This window comes from Oryctolagus cuniculus, chromosome 12, assembly GCF_051225735.1.
Source record: "Oryctolagus cuniculus isolate XC-2025 breed Fujian yellow rabbit chromosome 12, ASM5122573v1, whole genome shotgun sequence".
Taxonomy (NCBI): Eukaryota; Metazoa; Chordata; class Mammalia; order Lagomorpha; family Leporidae; genus Oryctolagus; species Oryctolagus cuniculus.
The window spans coordinates 78,246,515-78,266,110 of NC_142878.1; the positions used below are offsets into that span (position 1 = coordinate 78,246,515).

Here is a 19,596-nt window from a genome sequence, read left to right on the forward strand (position 1 = left end):
GTAGAAGACTCAGTTGGAGTTAAGGACCCCTTGCTTTGGCCCAGCCCAGCCCTGGCTGTTGTAGGCATTTGGGAAGTGAAACAATAAATGGAAAATCTCTCTTACTTACTCTCCCTTTCAAGTAGATGAAAATAAAAAATGGGGGCCGGCACTGTGGCACAGCAGGTTAACGCCCTGGCCTGAAGCGCCGGCATCCCATATGGGCACTGGTTCGAGACCCGGCTGCTCCACTTCCTATCCAGCTCTCTGCTATGGCCTGGGAAAGCAGAAGATGGCCCAAGTGCTTGGGCCCCTGAACCCACGTGGGAGACCCGGAAGAAGTGCCTGGCTCCTGGCTTCGGATCGGTGCAGCTCCGGCCATTGCAGCCAATTGGAGAGTGAGCCAGCAGATGAAAGACCTCTCTCTCTCTCTCTCTCTCTTCTATCTCTTCTCTCTGTGTAACTCTGACTTTCAAATAAATAAATCTTAAAAAAAGAAAGAAAAGAAAAGAAATAAAAATAGAGGCCAGAGTTGTGGACAGCAGGTTAAGCCACCGCCTGCGACACCAGCATCCCATATGGCACTGATTCGTATTTTGGCAGACCCACTTCTGATTCAGCTCCCAGCTGATGGCCTAGGAAAAGGCCACAAAGATAGCCCAAGGGCTTGGGCCCTTGCACCCACATGGGAAAACCAGAAGAAACCCTTGGCTCCAGGCTTTGGCCCAACCCATCTCAAAAGACTGCAGCCATTTGGGGAGTGAAACAGCAAGCAGAAAATCTTTTAGTCTCTCTCTGTAACTCTGCCTTTCAAATAAATAAATCTTTAAAATAAATAAACAACATAAAAAACAGGGTAGGTGACATTTGTTAAAATTTCTAAAAACATCAGCAAGAATATTAACCTTACCTAACATGTACAACTGGAATGATTATTACCTGATATGATGTTGCCCCTCATTATTCCTGAACAGCTACATTTTACTATGGAAAAGGCAAGGTCTCCATCACCTTATCTTCTGGAATTAGACATGATGAAGAAGAATAGGGGCATTATTCTCCTACACGTCTACAATTCCAAAGAAGGCAACCAATGGGCTGTAGGCAAAGGCCTCACAAGTACTGCTGTCAATGTGACTAAATAAAGAGCATGGACAGCTTTTAAGATTCTATAATGCTTTTCATCTCCCTTGAAGTATATGAAAATCCCTGCTTTAGGGGCCAGCATTGTGGAGTAACAGGTTAAGCCACGGCCTGTGACACGGGCAACCCATATGGGCACCAGTTCAAGTCCTGGCTGCTCCACTTTTGATACAGTTCCTGCTAGCGCTCCTGGGAAAACAGTGAAAGACAGCCCATGTCCTTGGGTCCCTGCATCCATATGAGAGACCTGAATAAAGTTCCTGGATTCTACTCGCCCAGCCCCAGCCATTGTGGCCATTTGGGGAGTGAACCAGTATATGGAAGATCTCTCTCTCTCCTTCCCTCTACATACCTCTACCTTTCAAATAAATAAATAAAAAAAAAAAAAGAAAAGAAAAGAAAAGAAAATGCCTGCTTTAAAAGAGACTTCACTTAGGGTAGGCCTCCCGGCACAGTGGGCTGTCACTTGAAATGCTTATATCCATAGTGGAGTGCTAGTTTGAGTCCCAACCACTCTGCTTCCAATTCAGCTTCCAGCTACTGTGCCTGAGGAGAGAGAAGAAGATGGTTCAAGTACTTAGATCCGTGCCACCCCTGTCAGAGACCCAGATGCAGAAAACAGCTCCCAGCTTCAGTCTGGCCCAGACCTGGATGTTGTAAGCATTTAGGGGATGAATTGGCAGACAGATGGTCACTATCTCTCTTGCTCTAATTTTCTCTCCCTTTCCATCATTCTTTCAAATAGATGGATAAATAAATCTTTAATAAATAAGTAACTTCACTTGAAAAATGGAAGAGGATTAAAGATCCCAACTAATGAAAACTTAAAAATACCCTTTAAATAACTATTTTTTGCGCAATATCAACCCTATGGAAACAGAGCCTACTCTGATCTAGAATATTAACCATTCATTCGTTACACAAATTATTAAGTACCAACTATGTGCCATGAATCATTCCATGTGCTGGGGAAGCAGCAATGAAAGTAAACAACAACAAAAATTTCTAAAGAGAGATGCAAGTCCTATGGAAAAAAAAAAATAAAAGCAGTGGGAATGGTAGAGAATACAAAAACTGGAAAAAAAATTTATTATTTGAGAGGCAGCAAGACAGTTCCTATTTGGTGGCTAATTCTCCAAATGTCTGTAATAGGCTGGACCAAAGCCATCAGCTGGGAACTCAATCCAGGTCTCCTACATGGGTAGCAAAATCCAACTACTTAATCCATCATCACTGCCACCCAGGATCTGCATTCACAGGGACCTAAGTCAAGAGAGAAGTGGTTAATGTACCCAGGCACTCTAACACAGGATGTAGGCATCTTACCTGCTAGCCAAACACCCCACCCTTGAAATTTTAAACAGGCTGATTAGGGAAGGCTTCTGTGATGTACTAAAAGCAATTGTGAAGAATAATAAATAAGCAGAGTAATTATCAATTCTTTTTCCACTTGAACTCACGTAACTCATGTGAGATTTAGCTGAATGGAATAAAACATCCAGAGAGATGGTGAATACTTAAAAAAATAAATAAACCTTGCCAAGGGGTGGAAATCAAATTTAATTCATTAACATCTACAGAATCAAAATGAAGCTGGTTATTTAAGTGGCAAATGTCCGCATGAGAAGTGGCCTGAGCCTTCTGTGAGAGCAACTCAAATTATCTAGGTAGGCCAGTGCTCAATAGGCTAATCCTCCGCCTGCGGCACCGGCACACCAGGTTCTAGTCCCAGTCGGGGCGCCGGATTCTGTCCTGGTTGCTCCTCTTCCAGTCCAGTTCTCTGCTGTGGCCCAGGAAGGCAGTAGAGGATGGCCCAAGTCCTTGGGCCCTGCACCCCATGGGAGACCAGGAGAAGCACCTGGCTCCTGGCTTCGGATCAGCGCGGTGCGCCAGCCGCAGCAGCCATTGTGGGGTGAACCAACGGAAAAGGAAGACCTTTCTTTCTGTCTCTCTCTCTCACTGTCCACTCTGCCTGTCAAAAAAAAAATTATCTAGGTAAAGGTGACTGGAGAGGCAAGGCATTCCAAAAGGCAGTACAACAGCTCAGAATAGTTCCATATAAAGTAATTACAGCATGGAGAGTGGTGAGAGAAGGGTGAGGATGAAGAGCAGATTTCAAAATCCAAGGATAGGGGCCAGGGGAGTGAAGCAGTACATGGAATACTTTCACTTTCTCTCTCTCTCTCTCTTTTAAAGATTTATTTTATTTATTTGAAAAACAGAGTTAGAGAGAGAAACAGAAACACAGAGAGAGATCTTCCATCTGCTGGTTCACTCCCCAGATGGCCGCAACGAGCTGGACTGGAAGAGGAGCAGCCGGGACTAGAACCAGCGCCTATATGGGGTGCCGGTGCTTCAGGCCAGGGCGTTAACCCGCTGCGCTACAGCGCCAGTCCATCCATCCGTCTGTCCCTCCCTCCCTCCGTCTCTAACCCTGCCATTCAAATAAACAAATCTAAAAACAAAAATAGTAGGATGTCTTCTTAGAAATAAAGTAGGAAAAGGTTAAAACACACACATACACACACACACACACACACACACACAAGGATGACTGGAGTAATGCAGGACTTTAATCACATCAGTGGGGAGTCACTCCAGAATCTTTAAGTGGTTTCAGAAGATCCCTTTCGGCACCAGCACTGAGGCGCAACGGGTTAATGCCCTGGCCTGAAGCGCCAGCATCCCATATGGGCGCCAGTTCAAGACCTAGTTGCTCTACTTCCTATCCAGCTCTCTGCTATGGCCTGGGAAAGCAGTAAAAGATGGCCCAAGTCCTTGGGCCCCTGTACCCTTTTCAGGGCCAGCACTGTGTCTGCATACCATATGGGTACCGGTCTGAGTCCCAGCTACTCCACTTCCAATCCAGCTCCCTGCTAATTCATCTGGGAAAGCAGCAGAGGATGGTCCAAAGTCGTTGGGCCCCTACACTCACGTGGGAGACCTAGAAGAAGCTCCTGGCTCCTGCCTTCAGATGGGCCCAACTTGGGCCATTGCAGCCATTTGGGGACTGACCTAGCGGATGGAAGGTTCTCTCTCTCTCTCTCTCTCTGCCTCTCTGTAACTCTGCCTTTCAAATAAATAAATAAGTCTTAATTTTAAAAAAAGTAGACAGCAAAATGCTACACTAACCAGATTCGGACATGACAGAAATGCTTTCAATGATGACTTCTAAGTTTTGGTATGGTTAATAATGTGGTTGGTGGTATCACAGAGAATGCAGAAGTATTGGAAGAGGAGACAAAGGGTGGAGGGGTGGGTTTCCAGGCTTAAGTTTCTCTCTTCAACATACTGTGATGACTTACAGAATATTCAACTGGGAAAAGTTCAACTGTCAATTGGAAAAAGAGGTTAGCACTTTAGGAGAAGCTGAAATGCCACGCCTATACAATACTTTTCCTAAAGAAGCGCCAGTATCCCATATGGGCGCCAGTTCAAGACCCAGTTGCTCTACTTCCTATCCAGCTCTCTGCTATGGCCTGGGAAAGCAATAAAAGAGCTTGACCATGAAAGTAAAATGAGAGCTAGAACTGAAGTTCAGATGTTGAAGTTAACAAGGAAATTCTCAAGATGAGGAAGACCTTAATATTTTTACATGCAAAGAACAAACCAGCAGGAAGAATCTGGCAGTTTAAAAAAGGAACAAGGGGCCTGCGCTGCGGCTCACTAGGCTAATCCTCTGCCTTGCGGCGCCAGCACACCGGGTTCTAGTCCCAGTCGGGGCACCGGATTCTGTCCCAGTTGCCCCAGTTCCAGGCCAGCTCTCTGCTGTGGCCAGGGAGTGCAGTGGAGGATGGCCCAAGTGCTTGGGCCCTGCACCCCATGGGAGACCAGGAGAAGTACCTGGCTCCTGCCATCGGATCAGCGCGGTGCGCCGGCCGCGGCGGCCATTGGAGGGTGAACCAATGGCAAAGGAAGACCTTTCTCTCTGTCTCTCTCTCTCACTGTCCACTCTGCCTGTAAAAAAAAAAAAAAAAAAGGAACAAGATGATGACTAAGAAGGAGAAAGTGTTCCATTTGGGCAGAGAAGTGTGCCAAACAGAAAGACTTCTTTCATTGGAAGGAGAACATAAAGGTGGCTCTTTAGATACACACATATTCATAAACAGAAGAAGAAATCAATGAAGTATAATGTTTTTTTCTCCATACTTAAACCATGAATGAGCAGGAAAGTAATGGAGAGAAGTAAAGAAATGAATGCCGAAAACGATCACTTGGATTCTAATTGTGTACATAACAACCTAAAACAATATAGGATTAATCAACAATTCTAAAGTCATGGTCAAAATCCATTAACTGTCTCATCTTGGTAAATGCCAACAATTCTAATCTTTCTCTCTAGTGTTTCCTTTCTAACGAGACTTATCCTAAGACTGTCACTGTGTTTAGCAAATAAAAACCATGAAAAATCTATAATTCTTTCCAAAATGGCATGATAAAAATAAAGTTTTGACATTTCTGCTTTAGATATATTATTATAAGACACGTACTTTCTGGATAAAAGGATAGTGGTTGTGGTCATCTGGAGAGTGAACCAGTAGGTCTCTCCCTCTCTCTCTCTGTAACTTTCAAACAAATCTTACAATAAACTTTAATATTCAGCTAAAAGTTTTGATAAAGAGCTGATTTTTATGTCCTTAAAATAGCATAAAAATTTTAATTGTAATCTACTACTCAGAAAATCATAAAATATACACTTATTTATCTATTATCTATTTTATCTATAGAGAAAACTTTTACTCACATCAGCAACTGAAGGATTAGAAACAAATGGACTTCAGTTCTTACTTCATGCCTACAATTAAACTTGCCTGTGTTAAACTTAACATAATTTTTTTAATACTGTACTATTTACAAAAAAAATTTAAGACCACTGAAATTATCAACCAGCACAATGAAGGGGTCAAAACAGAGACGTTTAAGAAACCCACTATTATCTGACAACCCACAACCAGGTTGACCTCTCTGAAGCTTCCTAACAAAATATCCAGGAACAAGGAAGGAAAATTTGATGATAACTAATGCCATACTACCCTACTGGTCTGACCTGTTACTGGACTCCTCAGCTTTAAAAGGACTTCTAACTAATAAAACCTGACAGAATCAACTAGGCAAAAAGAGAAAAGCCTCTTACTGGAGCTGGCCTTCTATCACTCTGTCATGCTCTCAGCAGTGAGAGATGCTGATTTTTTTGTGTCTAGCAGATCACTGTTCCTGGTGGACTACTAAACGTGATCTCAATGTAGTAGTGAAGATAGGATAGTCAAGTCTAATTCAGAATTATTCAAAGTTGCTATTTTGTGTTATACAGAGCCCCCACAGAAATTCCACACTTTTAACTCACCCCAACCTAAACTTCATGATATCAATGATCTACCATTCAGTCACTAAAAGAAAAAAAGGAAGGATGAACCCCTACTAAATTTACGAGGTCCCTTGAAACTATTAACTGTGAGTACATAATTCACAACATTATTATGCCTCTTCTTTTTTAATTTTTTTTTTATTTGAAAGGCAGACAAAGAGAGCTCCCATCTGCTTGTTCACTCCAAAAATTCCCCCAAACAGCTACACTAGGACAGCCCGAGACAAAAGCTGAGAAACTCAGTCCTGGTCTTCCACCTGGGAGGTGCTCAACTACCTGAGCCATCACCACTACCTCCCAGGGTAAGCATCAGCGAAAAGCTGGATGGGAAATGGAGATGCAACTTGAATCAAGGCACTCTGATAAAACATGTGAGCAACCCAAGTAGCATTTTAACAACTGTGCCAAATGCCCAAATCCAAGAGTATCTTTCTTAGAAGGATTGTCTGTAAAAAAGTTTTTGACTTTAGTATTAGGATAACTGAGCTTATCCTGAGCAGTCAGATGAAGTATAATCGAAAAGTTCTCTCTTACTACCTAACCTTAGAAAGAATAATTTGGTTAGAGTAGTATCTTCAGTTGGCGCCGCGGCTCAACAGACTAATCCTCCGCCTGAGGTGCCGGCACCCCGGGTACTAGCCCTGGTCGGGGCAACGGATTCTGTCCCGGTTCCCCCTCTTCCAGGCCAGCTCTCTGCTGTGGCCCGGGAGTGCAGTGGAGGATGGCCCAAGTGCTTGGGCCCTGCACCCCATGGGAGACCAGGAGAAGCACCTGGCTCCTGCCTTTGGATCAGCGCGGTGCGCCGGTTGCAGCACTCCGGCCGCAGCGGCCATTGCGGGGTGAGCCAACAGGAAAGGAAGACCCTTCTCTCTGTCTCTCTCACTGTCCACTCTGCCTGTCAAAAAATAAATGAAATAAATACATAAGTAAAAAATAGAGTAGTATCTTCTTTTTTGGTTCCATTTTATAATCCTTACATCTATTGTCCTATTGTCATATTTGCCTTCTAACTTGGTTCCTTTGATGCATTATCTATCCTTAAAAATTGGTTGAATCCTTCTGTCAATAAAATAATTCATTCATACATTTATTCAGCATCACACATGCAGCAGTGTTCTAAACCATTTTTATTATCCTTTAGAGCTCAAAGACTTTGAGATTGGGCAATAATGAAGGGTGAGTGCAAAGAGGAGCAAAACATGCAGGTAAGAACAGGGAGGGTATTTTAAGGAAAATGAAAAACATAAGCAAGGCCGGCGCCGCGGCTCAACATGCTAATCCTCCACCTAGCAGCGCCGGCACACGGGGTTCTAGCCCCGGTTGGGGCGCCAGATTCTGTCCCGGTTGCCCCTCTTCAGGCCAGCTCTCTGCTGTGGCCCAGGAAGGCAGTGGAGGATGGCCCAAGTGCTTGGGTCCTGCACCCCATGGGAGAAGCACCTGGCTCCTGCCTTCGGATCAGCGCGGTGTGCCCGCCGCAGCGCGCCAGCCGTGGCGGCCATTGGAGGGTGAACCAACAGCAAAGGAAGACCTTTCTCTCTGTCTCTCTCTCTCACTATCCACTCTGCCTGTCAAAAAAAAGCAAAGCAACATAAAGCATAGGCAAATAAAGTCCTTCTCAACAGTGTGAATACAGTCTTTGCTGTAAATCTGATTTGAATGTACCTGAGACATATTATTATACATATTCTCAGAAATTTATATAAGTATGGGCAAGAATTCTTCTACCCCACTTTTTCTACTTAAGGGCTTTTTTTAAAAAATCACATTTTTAGAGACTGGTGCTGTGGCGTAGCAGGTAAAACCACAGCCTGCAGTGCCAGCATCCCATATGAGCACTCACTGGAGTCCCAGCTGCTCCACTTCTGATCCAGCTCCCTGCTGATGTGCCTGAGAAAGCAGCACAAGATGGTCCAAGTGCTTGGGTCTCTGCACACACATGGGAAACCTGGAAGCTCGTGGGTCCTGGCTTCATCCTGGCCCAGCTCTGGCCATTGTAGCCATTTGGGGAGTAAACTAGCAGATGGAAGCTTGCGCTCTCTCTGCCTGTGCCTCTCTGTAACTCTGCCTTTCAAATAAATAAATCTTTAATAATGAAAAGGATAAAGGTTAAGCGTCTGCCTGCAGCACTGGCAACCCATGAGTGCCAGCTGGAGTTCCCACTACTCCACTTCTCATCTAGCTCCCTGCTAAGACACCTGGGAAAGCAGCAGCAAATGTCCCAAGTGTTTGGGCCTCTGCACCCATGTGGGAGACTTGGATGAAGCTCCTGGCTCCCGGCTTCTGCCTGGCTCACCTCCTGCCATTGTGGCAATTTGGGAAGTGAACCAGAAGATTTAAGATCTCTCTCTCTCTTTCTCTCTCCTGCTATCTCTGCCTTTCAAATAAATAAGTTAATTTTTTTTTTTTTTCTGGACAGGGAGAGTGGACAGTGAGAGACAGACAGAAAGGTCTTCCTTTTCCATTGGTTCACCCTCCAATGGCCGCCGCACCGATCCGAAGCCAGGAGCCAGGTGCTTCTCCTGGTCTCCCATGGGGTGCAGGGCCCAAGCACTTGGGCCATCTTCTACTGCACTCCCTGGCCACAGCAAAGAGCTGGACTGGAAGAGGAGCAACCAGGACAGAATCCAGCGCCCCGACCGGGACTAGAACCCGGGATGCCGGGTGGCGGATTAGCCTATCGAGCCACGGCACTGGCCAGTAAGTTAATCTTTAAAAAAAAAAAAAAAAATCATGTGCTCTCCATTAAGAAGTTAGCGTCTCCCTTGGGGGGGAAAAAAGGAAAATTATGTTTTTAAAAATACTCAAAAATGAATTTTACTTCCCTATTAATGGATATTTAGATTCCTGATGAGTTTTTGTCACAATGAAAAAGAATGATGAGGAAAGCCACATTAAGACTTTTACTGTCTAAGTAAACATCTAAGACTGTAATTGTCACTGGGCTCCATGGTAATTTGTTACAAATTCACATTTCATTTTTTTTTTTTAAGATTTATTGTATTTGTTTGAAAGGCAGAGTTACAGACAGAACTTGATAGATCTTCCATCCACAAGTTCACTCCCCAGACGGCCACAATGGCCAGGCTGAAGCCAGGAGCCAGGAACTTCATCTGGGTCTCCCACATGGGTGCAGGGGCCCAAGGACTTGGGCCATCTTCTGCTGCTTTCCCACGCACATTAGCAGGTAACTGGATGGGAAGTAGAGCAAGGCAAACTCCAACTGGTGCTCATATGGGATGCTGGCATTGCAGGCAGCAGCTTAACCTGTTACACCACAATAATGCCCCACAAATTCACATTTCTAAAAAGTACTTTGATATAAATACTCTCGGAGTTAAAAGGTGAGAAACATGGGGGCTTTCCCCACTATACCATAGTGCCAGCATCCCATATGGGTACTGGTTCAAATCCTGGCTACTCCACTTCTGATCCAGCTCCCTGCTAATGTGCCTGGGAAAACAGCAGAAAATGGCCCCAAGTCCTTGGGTCCCTGTCACCCATGTGGCGGACCCAGAAGAAGCTTCTGGCTTCAGACCAGTCCAGCTCCAGCCATTGCAGTCATCTGGGGAGTGAACAGTGGATGGAAGATCTATCACTCTCTCTGCCTTTCAATAAATAAATCTTAAAAAAAAAAAAAGTTAATGGAACATATTTATTATGAAGAAAAAATATGTGGATTCAAAAATTATTTGCTCCAAAATAAACTTACCTTTTAATTCCATTTTCCCATGAACTTTTTGAAGTACACTCACATAACGTTTCATGAAAATTTTTACATTCGTTTTTTAAATATTGAGTCTTTGAAACCTAGAGTGTGTTTTATACTTCTAGCATGTCTTTTGTTGTTACTGTTTTTTTTTTTAAGATTTATTTATTTGAAAGGTAGAGCTACAGAGAGGCAGAGGCAGGGCAGGGGTAGGGTCCTTCCATCTGCTGGTTCACTCCCCAACTGGCTGCAACGGCCAGACTGGGCTGATCTGTGGTTGCAAGGGCCCAAGTACTGGGCCATCTTCCACTGCTTTCCCAGGCGATAGTAGAGAGCTGGATTGGCAGTGAAGCAGCCAGGACTCGAACCAGCACCTATATGGGACACCAGCACTGCAGATGGCAGTTTTACCCACTACACTACAGTGCCAGCCCTGTTTTTTTAAAAAGATTTATCTGAGGCCAGTGTTGCAAAACAGTCAGCTAAACTGCTGCCTGCAACACTGGCATCTCATTTCAGAGCACCAGTTGGAGTACCAGCTACTCCACTTCCAACCCAGCTTCCTGCTAATGCACAGCCCTGGGAGGCAGCAGGTGATAGCTCAAGTACTTGGGTTTCTGCACTTTTAGGTAAGAGACCCGGATGGAATTCATGGCTCCTGGCTTTGGCCTGCCCCAGTCTCAGAAGTTGCAGGCACTTGAGGAGTAAACCAGTAGATGGATGATCTTTTTTCTGTCTGCCTTCCAAATAAAATACATAAATAGACATGTACATAAAATCCTATATACTGTTAGCAATATATTTAATTAAAAATTCTTTCAAACCCCCCAAAAACCTAAAACTACATGTGAAAGTCTCTGAATTTTTAGTGAGCATTTATTACTTTTCATAATCAACAGAAAAAACACTTGTAAATGATAAAATACTCAATCTTAAGTAAACTGAATTACTAGTATAAATCAAATCAACTTTTTTTATAAAAAAATATTTTAAAAGAAATAGAGGGAGAGACAGAGAGATCTTCCATCTGTTGGCTTACTCCTCAAGTGGCCCCAACAACCAGGGCTGGGTCAGGCCAAAGCCAGGAGCTTCGCTCAGGTCTCTCACGTGTGTGGCAGGGACCCAAGTACGTGAGCCATCTTTCATTGCTTTCCCTTGGCCACTAACCTAGGGAGGTGGATCAGAAGTAGCCAGGACACCGGAAAACTGGTAGCAGATGAAAACGTAATCCAGATCTTCTGAGTGAGTTCACAGCACAGCAATTACAGCAACAAGATGTAGGTCCTATGGCTGTCCTATCCCTTGGTTATATTCATGATGAAAGTTTGATTAATCAGTCTTTTATTACTTTAACTAAAATAACTGAGAAGACCTCAGTTATAGAGATTCATAGTTCCAACACTGGGTGACCCCATTAGTCTGGCATCTGGTGAAGCCTGGCAATAGGTGACGCATGCAAAGGAGAAATCACATGGTAAACCAGGAGAGAGAGCAAAGTTAGGCTACACTCAGCTCAAATAACTAACTTCTTGAGGGCTAGCATTTGGCATAGTGGGTAAAGCCACTGCCTGCAATGCTGGCGTCCCATATGGCTTCAGTCCATAAATCATCGGTTCAAGTCCTGGCTGCTCCACTTTCCATACTGCTCCCAGCTAATGGCCTAGGAAAGCAGTGGAAAATGGCCCACTGCCCCTGTCACCACCAGGGGAGACTGGAAGGAAATTCATGGTTCATGAGGAGTGAACCAGCAGATGTGAGATATCCCGCTCTCTCTTTCTCTCTGTCTCTCCCCTCTATCTAACTCTGATCTTCAAATAAACAAACAAATCTTAAAAAAAAAAAAAAAAAAAATGGAGGCATTGGCTGTAGCGCTGGTGAGTCCTGGATAGTTGTCTGCACCGAGATGCTTCAAAGCTTTATTAAAAATGGCTGACTCCACGTGAAACCCTACTATACCCAGGTCTACCAGGAGGATCAGGAGCCCTGATAAAAGATGTAAAGCTTCGAAAGGTACCAGTCCCACCATGGCCTTCACCAGCCAGCTTTGCTAGAAGGGTGTGAGAAAAACCACACCCACCTGGCCGGCCCCGAAGCTCAATAGGCTAATAGGCTAATCCTCCGCCTTGCAGCGCCGGCACTCTGGGTTCTAGTCCCGGTCGGGGCACCGGATTCTGTCCTGGTTGCCCCTCTTCCAATCCAGCTCTCTGCTATGGCCCGGGAGTGCAGTGGAGGATGGCCCAAGTGTTTGGGCCCTGCACCCACAGGGGAGACCAGGAGAAGCACCTGGCTCCTGGCTTCGGATCAGCAGCAGCCATTGGAGGGTGAACCAATGGTAAAGGAAGACCTTTCTCTCTGTCTGTCTCTCTCACTGTCCACTCTGTCTGTCAAAAAACAAACAAACAAAAAAAAAACAAAAAACAAAAAACACCCGCCTGCCTGTAATTGTGAAATGAATAAAAGAATCAGTGAGCTGCTAAAAAAAAAAAAAAAGACTTTAAAGACTTTGGGGGCTTAAATATCTTCATGAGTTTGTACAGCCAAGTCCCATTTACTCCATGACAAAAATGAACGTAAACAGAACCCATCCACGGTAATAAGCAGGTTCTCCTAGGTTTGCCAGGGAGTAGGAAAACCCTAAAATCATCACAAAGACAGGAATCTAGAAAAATCAAGAAAAGGAGGAGTGAGTTCACCTTATGGGAGGCAGCAAATTTGTTATGTGGCTAATTAACATTTGATTTAGAAAATCAATTCTGCAAGAGAAATGAGTAAGTAAACAACTGTTTCTTAAGCTTCCTTCTATGATGTAATATACCTCAAATTGGGAAACAAAAGTGAACTACTGCCATATTTGAAGACAAAAGTAACTGACTGCCTCAATCTAAAACAAGGCATATATTCTTGTTAAAGTTTGAAATAAAGTAAACAACATGAATTCAAAACACCGTAAGAAAATTAAGATCCTATAGTATGTAAATATTCTTTCCACAGGCATACTCATTGTTGAGAAAACTGCTGGCTTTCCAGAACTCTTTCACACTAATTGTGGAAAAGCCTGAGAGAGCTAAAGATACAAGGTAGCCAAGGCTACAAAGGGCCCTCAAAGGGACACTGGAGCCCTAGTGGCCTCTTTCCTCCTTTTACAGATAAGTAAGTGAAACTACTGGGTGATGGATCTTTGTTTCCCTCTATACTCAAATCTTAAACAATTTTTACTTTTACTTGTTAAATTTAAATTTGGGGCCGATGCCGCGGCTCAATAGGCTAATCCGCCTGCGACACCAGCACACTAGGTTCTAGTCCCAGTCAGGGCACCGGATTCTGTCCCGGTTGCCCCTCTTCCAGGCCAGCTCTCTGCTGTGGCCAGGGAGTGCAGTGGAGGATGGCCCAAGTGCTTGGGCCCTGCACCCACATGGGAGACCAGGAGAAGCACCTGGCTCCTGATTCAGATCAGTGTGGTGCACCGGCCGCAATGTGCCAGCTGCAGCGACCATTGGAGGATGAACCAACAGTAAAGGAAGACCTTTCTCTCTGTCTCTCTCTCTATCCACTCTGCCTGTCCAAAAAAAAAAAAAAAATATATATATATATATACACACACACACACACACACACACACACACATATATATAAGTTTGGGGCCAGCGCTATGGCATAGTGGTTAAAGCCGCTGCCTGCAGTGAGGCATCCCATATGGGAGCACCGGTTCGAGTCCCGGCTGCTCCACTTTTGATCCAGCTCTCTGCTATGGCCTGGGAAAGCAGCAGAGGATGGCCCAGGTCCTTGGGCCCCTGGATCCACATGGGAAGACATGGAGGAAGCTTCTGGCTCCAGATTGGCGCAGTGCCGGCCGTTGCAGCCAACTGAGAAGTGAACCAGTGGATGGAAGACCTCTCTCTCTCTGCCTCTCCTTCTCTCTCTGTAACTCTGACGTTCGAATAAATAAATAAATCCTTAAAAAATAAAAAGACAGCATGTGTTCGGGAACAGATCCTGTTAAGCCTTTAAAAACTAAATAAAAATATAAATTCACGGGGCCGGCACTGTGGCTCACTTGGTTAATCCTCCGCCTGCGGCACCGGCACCCCATATGAGTGCCAGGTTCTAGTCCCAGTTGCTCCTCTTCCAGTCCAGCTCTCTGCTGTGGCCCGGGAGTGCAGTGGAGGATGGCCCAAGTGCTTAGGCGCCTGCACCCGCATGGGAGACCAGGAAGAAGCACCTGGCTCCTAGCTTCAGATCGGCGCAGCGCCAGCCGTAGTGGCCATTTGGGGAGTGAACCAACGGAAGGAAGACCTTTCTCTCTGTCTCTCTCACTGTCTATAACGCTACCAGTCAAAACAAAATATATAAATTCATTATACAGATTTTTGTTTAAACATTTGTTTACAGAAGGATAATTCACTCCAATTTTCTTCCTGCTGTCTTCTACTTCTAGGAAGCAAAACTACAAAACAAAGGGGTTTTATAAATTTTTGTTTTCCATTTGTTAAACTTAATATACCTTATCACAGAATAATATGTACCCATTGTTATTTTCTAGTACTGACATTAGTTAATTAGTAAAGATGTTATCAGTTTAATTACATAAGCAGTCATTATCAACCCAAGATACATTATGTACTTCTTGCCTTTTATTTTCACTTATCTATATTTACTTTGATAAAGTCCTTAAAATTTTCTTGTATGTGGCCCGGCGCTGTGGCGTACCAGGTAAAACCACCGCCTGTAGTGCAGGCATCCCTTTTGGGCACCGGAGAGTCCCGGCTGCTCCACTTCCAATCCAGCTCTCTGCTATGGCCGGGGAAAGCAAAGATGGCCCAAATCCCTGGACTCCTGCACCCACGTGGGAGACCCAGAGGAAGCTCCTGGCTCCAGGCTTCAGATCAGCTCAGCTCCAGTCACTGTTGCCATTTGGGGAGTGAACCAGAGATGGAAGATATCTTTCTCTGCCTCTGCCTCTCTATAACTCTGGCCTTTCAAATAAATAAATATATCTTTAAAAAAAAAAAAGTATAAATACCTTATAGAAAATTACTAGTATGTTTCTAGGAGACTTGTTAACTGGCCGGCGCAGCGGCTCACTAGGCTAATCCTCCGCCTGCGGCGCCGGCACCCCGGGTTCTGGTCCCGGTTGCTCCTCTTCCAGTCCAGCTCTCTGCTGTGGCCGGGGAGTGCAGTGGAGGATGGCCCAAGTGCTTGGGCCCTGCACCCGCATGGGAGACCAGGAGGAAGCACCTGGCTCCTGGCTTTGGATCAGCGCAGTGCACCGGCCGTGGCAGCCATTTGAGGGGTGAACGAAGACCTTTCTCTCTGTCTCTCTCACTGTCTAACTCTGCCTGCAAAAAAAAAAAAAACCACACACTTGTTACCTTAAGTACTGAATCTCAAGAATCAGATGCTCTAACAGCCAGGGTTGATTTTGCCGGAAGCAGCATCTAAACTCTTACACATGCAAAGTGTCTCTCAGAAGACCTGGGATTTCATATTCAATTTAGTCTAACTGTTCATGAAATCAACTTAAAGGTCCATGTTAGAACAATAAAAACAACAGACACTTCCTACTGTTAAACTAGGTTGATGATCTTAAACTTTTAGATGTGAAATTAAAACAAAAACTAAAGTCAAACCCTAGAAGCACACTGCAGTTTCAGGACCTTTAACGCTGCAGAGTGCAAAGTCACTGTCAGGAAAGGAGCCAGATTTCCTTCAAGCTCTCCCAAGAAATCAAACGAAGCCTCCATCTGACTCTTTTTCATTAGGATTCCCAGTCTGAAGCACATCAAGACATCATACTTCAAATGTGGAAGATGCTTTATGTAAATATCGCTTCCGCAGCCAATAATACTTTGTGTGCTGCCACTTAAAAAGTGCTTTCATCTTCACATCTGATCTGACCTCCACAAACACCCCATGAAGTAAGGTAACTGGCTATTATAGATTACAAAGAAAACAAACAGAGACTCCTAAGATAAACTCCCTGCTCAACGTCATTACACATCCTCTGATTCCCAATCCAAAGCGCTTTCCACATTTCATCACGCTGGCCAATATAAACCAGAAGTAACATTTCAGAAGGAAAATGAGTTATGGATAAAGACTAAAGAAACTTTTTATTTGGGGTTTCATTTGACACATGGGAAAACCTTTAGCTCACCTCAATTTTCTCATCCTTCCTTGGAAAACGCTATAGGCTGTTAAACAGCTGTTCACACATTAATCCTGCTTTTTAGAAAAATCCATAAATCTGGGGCTGGCACTGTGGCACAGCAGGTTAAAGCCCTGGCCTGAAGCGCCGGCATCCCATATGGACGCCGGTTCGAGTCCTGGCTGTTCCTCTTCCTCTCCAGCTCTCTGGGAAAGCAGAAGATGGCCCAAGTCCTTGGGCCCCTGCACCTGTGTGGGAAACTCGGAAGAAGCTCCTGGCTCCAGATCCACGCAGCTCTGGCTGTTGCAGCCATCTGGGGAGTGAACCAGCAGACGGAAAACCTCACTCTCTCTCTTTCTCTGTCTCTACCTCTTTCTGTAACTCTGTCTTTCAAATAAATAAAATAAATCTTAAAAAAAAAAAAGCCATAAATCTATCAGCTGCAATCCTTCCCATATTATACTTATACACTTCATCTCAGAATTCAAATTGAGATGATTTTTTTAACAAATTTATCTGGGTGCTACACATTGGGAAAGATCTTTAACACCAATTTTTAACTGTTTTTATCTAGTCAGATGTGCAGATCTGTTAGGAAGGAAATTCTTGAAAGTGTAATTGTTATCACTTTATAGCAACTTCCTCACCTTAACCACACACACAAACTCTGAAATAATTTAGACCCTGGTAGTTCTGCACTGTTAGATGAGTCTGCATTTTCTGTTTCAAATGACCCCAGGGTTAATAAGCTGGGTCCATGTTCCTAACATTTGAGAAACTACTATTTCCATGATTTTAGCAGTTCACCCCTAATTTTTTTAAAAAGTTTAACTTGGGTGGGAATACAGTTAGTACAACCTAGCCAATACTATGGATCAAGTTAGTAAACATGTTAACTGACCACAAAGGTTGTTTATGATCTGTGAATGGATAACACAAAACATACAAAACTAAAAAGTAGATGATATTGAAAAGAAATGAAATCTGGGAGAGAGAAGGTAAGCTCCAAATAAGACAACCTAACAAAATAAAGTATGAACAGCCTGAAAAATGGCCCCAGAAAGTTTAGAAACATATATGTTAAGAATTAATGGACACTTGGCAATGAGGTAAACCTCTACTTTTTAAGTCTGATAATAGCAAAAATGTAGAGTGGTCCTACGGGACAATGTGGTCCTTGCTTCATGACAGAAGACAAAACATGGGCTAAATAATGAATTATGTTACCTGTATATATACAACACAATCGTAACAGAAAATAAAACAAACATCAACACAGCACCAAATATCACATATAGCACTCAAAGTCATTCAAAGTTAACAAGCTCAAAATGTGCCCGTCCCATCATAACATTTTTATTTCCACCATCAGTGCTTACAAATAATAAACCGAAACGCTGCTACATCCAGATTCTCTCAGTAGGTTCATAGTCTCAATCTTGTTACCTGATAGATTTAGAATCATCAAGATTGCCAAGTCTTAACTGAAGAAAACCTAAGCAATTTTGTCTCTTAGTGTACAAAAAGAAAACGCATAAATGCTAGCAATTATTGTTATATCTGTTTTTTCTTCTTCCCAATACAACTAATTCACTTCTTGTCGCTTCTCTCCAAAATAATTTAATTTTAAATTCACATGATCTGTGGATGCAACAACAAGGATTCTATGTTTTTTACTGGTGTGGCTTGCGTTTCAAAGCAGTGATTATTTGCTTTTTATAATAATGTCTAAAAAGTCCATAACTGAATTACATTCTTTTTTAAAAATTTTCTACAAAAAAATTAGAAAATACAGGAAAGTAAAAGAAAGTATTATTTAACATTCATCATCTAGAGAACCACTTTTATAACTAAATATCTCTTACATCTTATTTTTAATGGAAATATAATCACTTGTTCTATGGTTAAATTCACAAAATGGAGATTACACTCCTTTCAGGGCAGTTTTCATTTAAAAATGAGTATTTGCCACATCTCTTAAAATACTGTTCAGGAATAAGTTTCTTTTCAAACTCTTTTGACTGGCACCCCATTCTTAGTGTAAAGAGGTCAAAATCATGAATTAAAACAATCTCACTTTCTCCATCCCTTCCACCATTCCACAACAGGCTCAGGAAAAAATAGTAAACCATTCACACTTTGTGTGTAAAAATAGCCCCTGGGAGGTGCAGGGCGTAGCAAGATGCAAACCTTAAACCAAAGATATGCGCTGATAACTGTGCATGTGAACTGAAGAAGGCAAATTAGCCTAAAATCAGCGGTACTAAGCAGCTACACCTACAGTAGCTTCAAGAAAGCCCGTCTTTCAATTCCGTGTTTCACTAAGTCTAAGTCGGAACAGTGCAATTGCACCACTAAACAAAGTTATCTTCCTTGTCTGGGTTCCTTAAAATCGGCGCTCCCGATGAAAGAGCGTTGGAGATTCATTATAATTAAAGACAAACACGGAACGCTTGCAAGGGACTGCGTGGGTCAGCTGTTGACCACGCCAAATCAATTAAGAGATGGACGCTAAGAAAGGCGGGTTGAGGGGAGAAGTGTAGGGGCCGCGATTTGATCATTACCAGGCTGGCGCAACAGCAGAAATCGCAGCTGCATTATTTCACACTTAATCTTTCTATTCCTGGCATCACGGGGTTCAAACGTCACCAAAAAAGATGGGCCGGCAGGAAACTCGGCAGGCTGACGCACCCTTCATCTTACCATATGGACTCCCATCAGTCGAGACCGAGAAGCGCCCCAGAACTACCCAGCGAAACAAGGGTCCCCGGGGCCGCCGGCTGCCCCACGCCGGAGCACAGCTCCGAGGTGCGCGCCAGGCTTGGAGTCTACAGGACCACCCGGCCCCAAGCCCCAGGGGTGAGCTCGAACCGCGAGGGTTGTGGACTCCTGCCCCGAGGCGGTCGCCCCAGCCAAGCGCCAGCGGGTCCAGTGCCCGCCCGAGAAGCCCCTTCCCAGGAGAGAAACCGCACCGCTGTCCAGGGAGGCTGCCGTGCCGAGGGTGCAGTCCACGCGCCCCGACAGTCGGCCCCAAACCCTCTCGCGGGGTCTGAACTCGCCCAGAGTCATACCTGAAGGGGCAGCGCCACCTTCGCCAGACGGCACTGGCTGTCACGGTGGCGGCAGTCACAGCTCCAGGCGCCAGTGACGCCTCTCATAAAAACAACAACCTGCTCTCGGGCGTCCGCAGCCGGGAGGCGGCGGCCGGCAGTTCTCCGCAGCGCATGCCGGGACTCGTAGTCCCATTCGCGGATTCAT

The 19,596-nt window shown here is 44.3% G+C and overlaps 1 protein-coding gene across 12 annotated transcripts in view; it reads right to left on the reverse strand.

Annotated features, from left to right (window-relative positions):
- CCPG1 (cell cycle progression 1) overlaps window positions 1-19,516 on the reverse strand; it is a 92,547-nt gene extending 73,031 nt beyond the window's left edge. For all 12 annotated transcript variants that reach the window (XM_070054222.2, XM_089310375.1, XM_089310373.1 and 9 more), the window contains exon 1: window positions 19,410-19,516. The gene's annotated coding sequence lies outside the window, so the exon portion shown is untranslated. The remainder of the gene's footprint in view (window positions 1-19,409) is intronic.
- Between the last annotated feature and the right edge of the window lie 80 nt (window positions 19,517-19,596).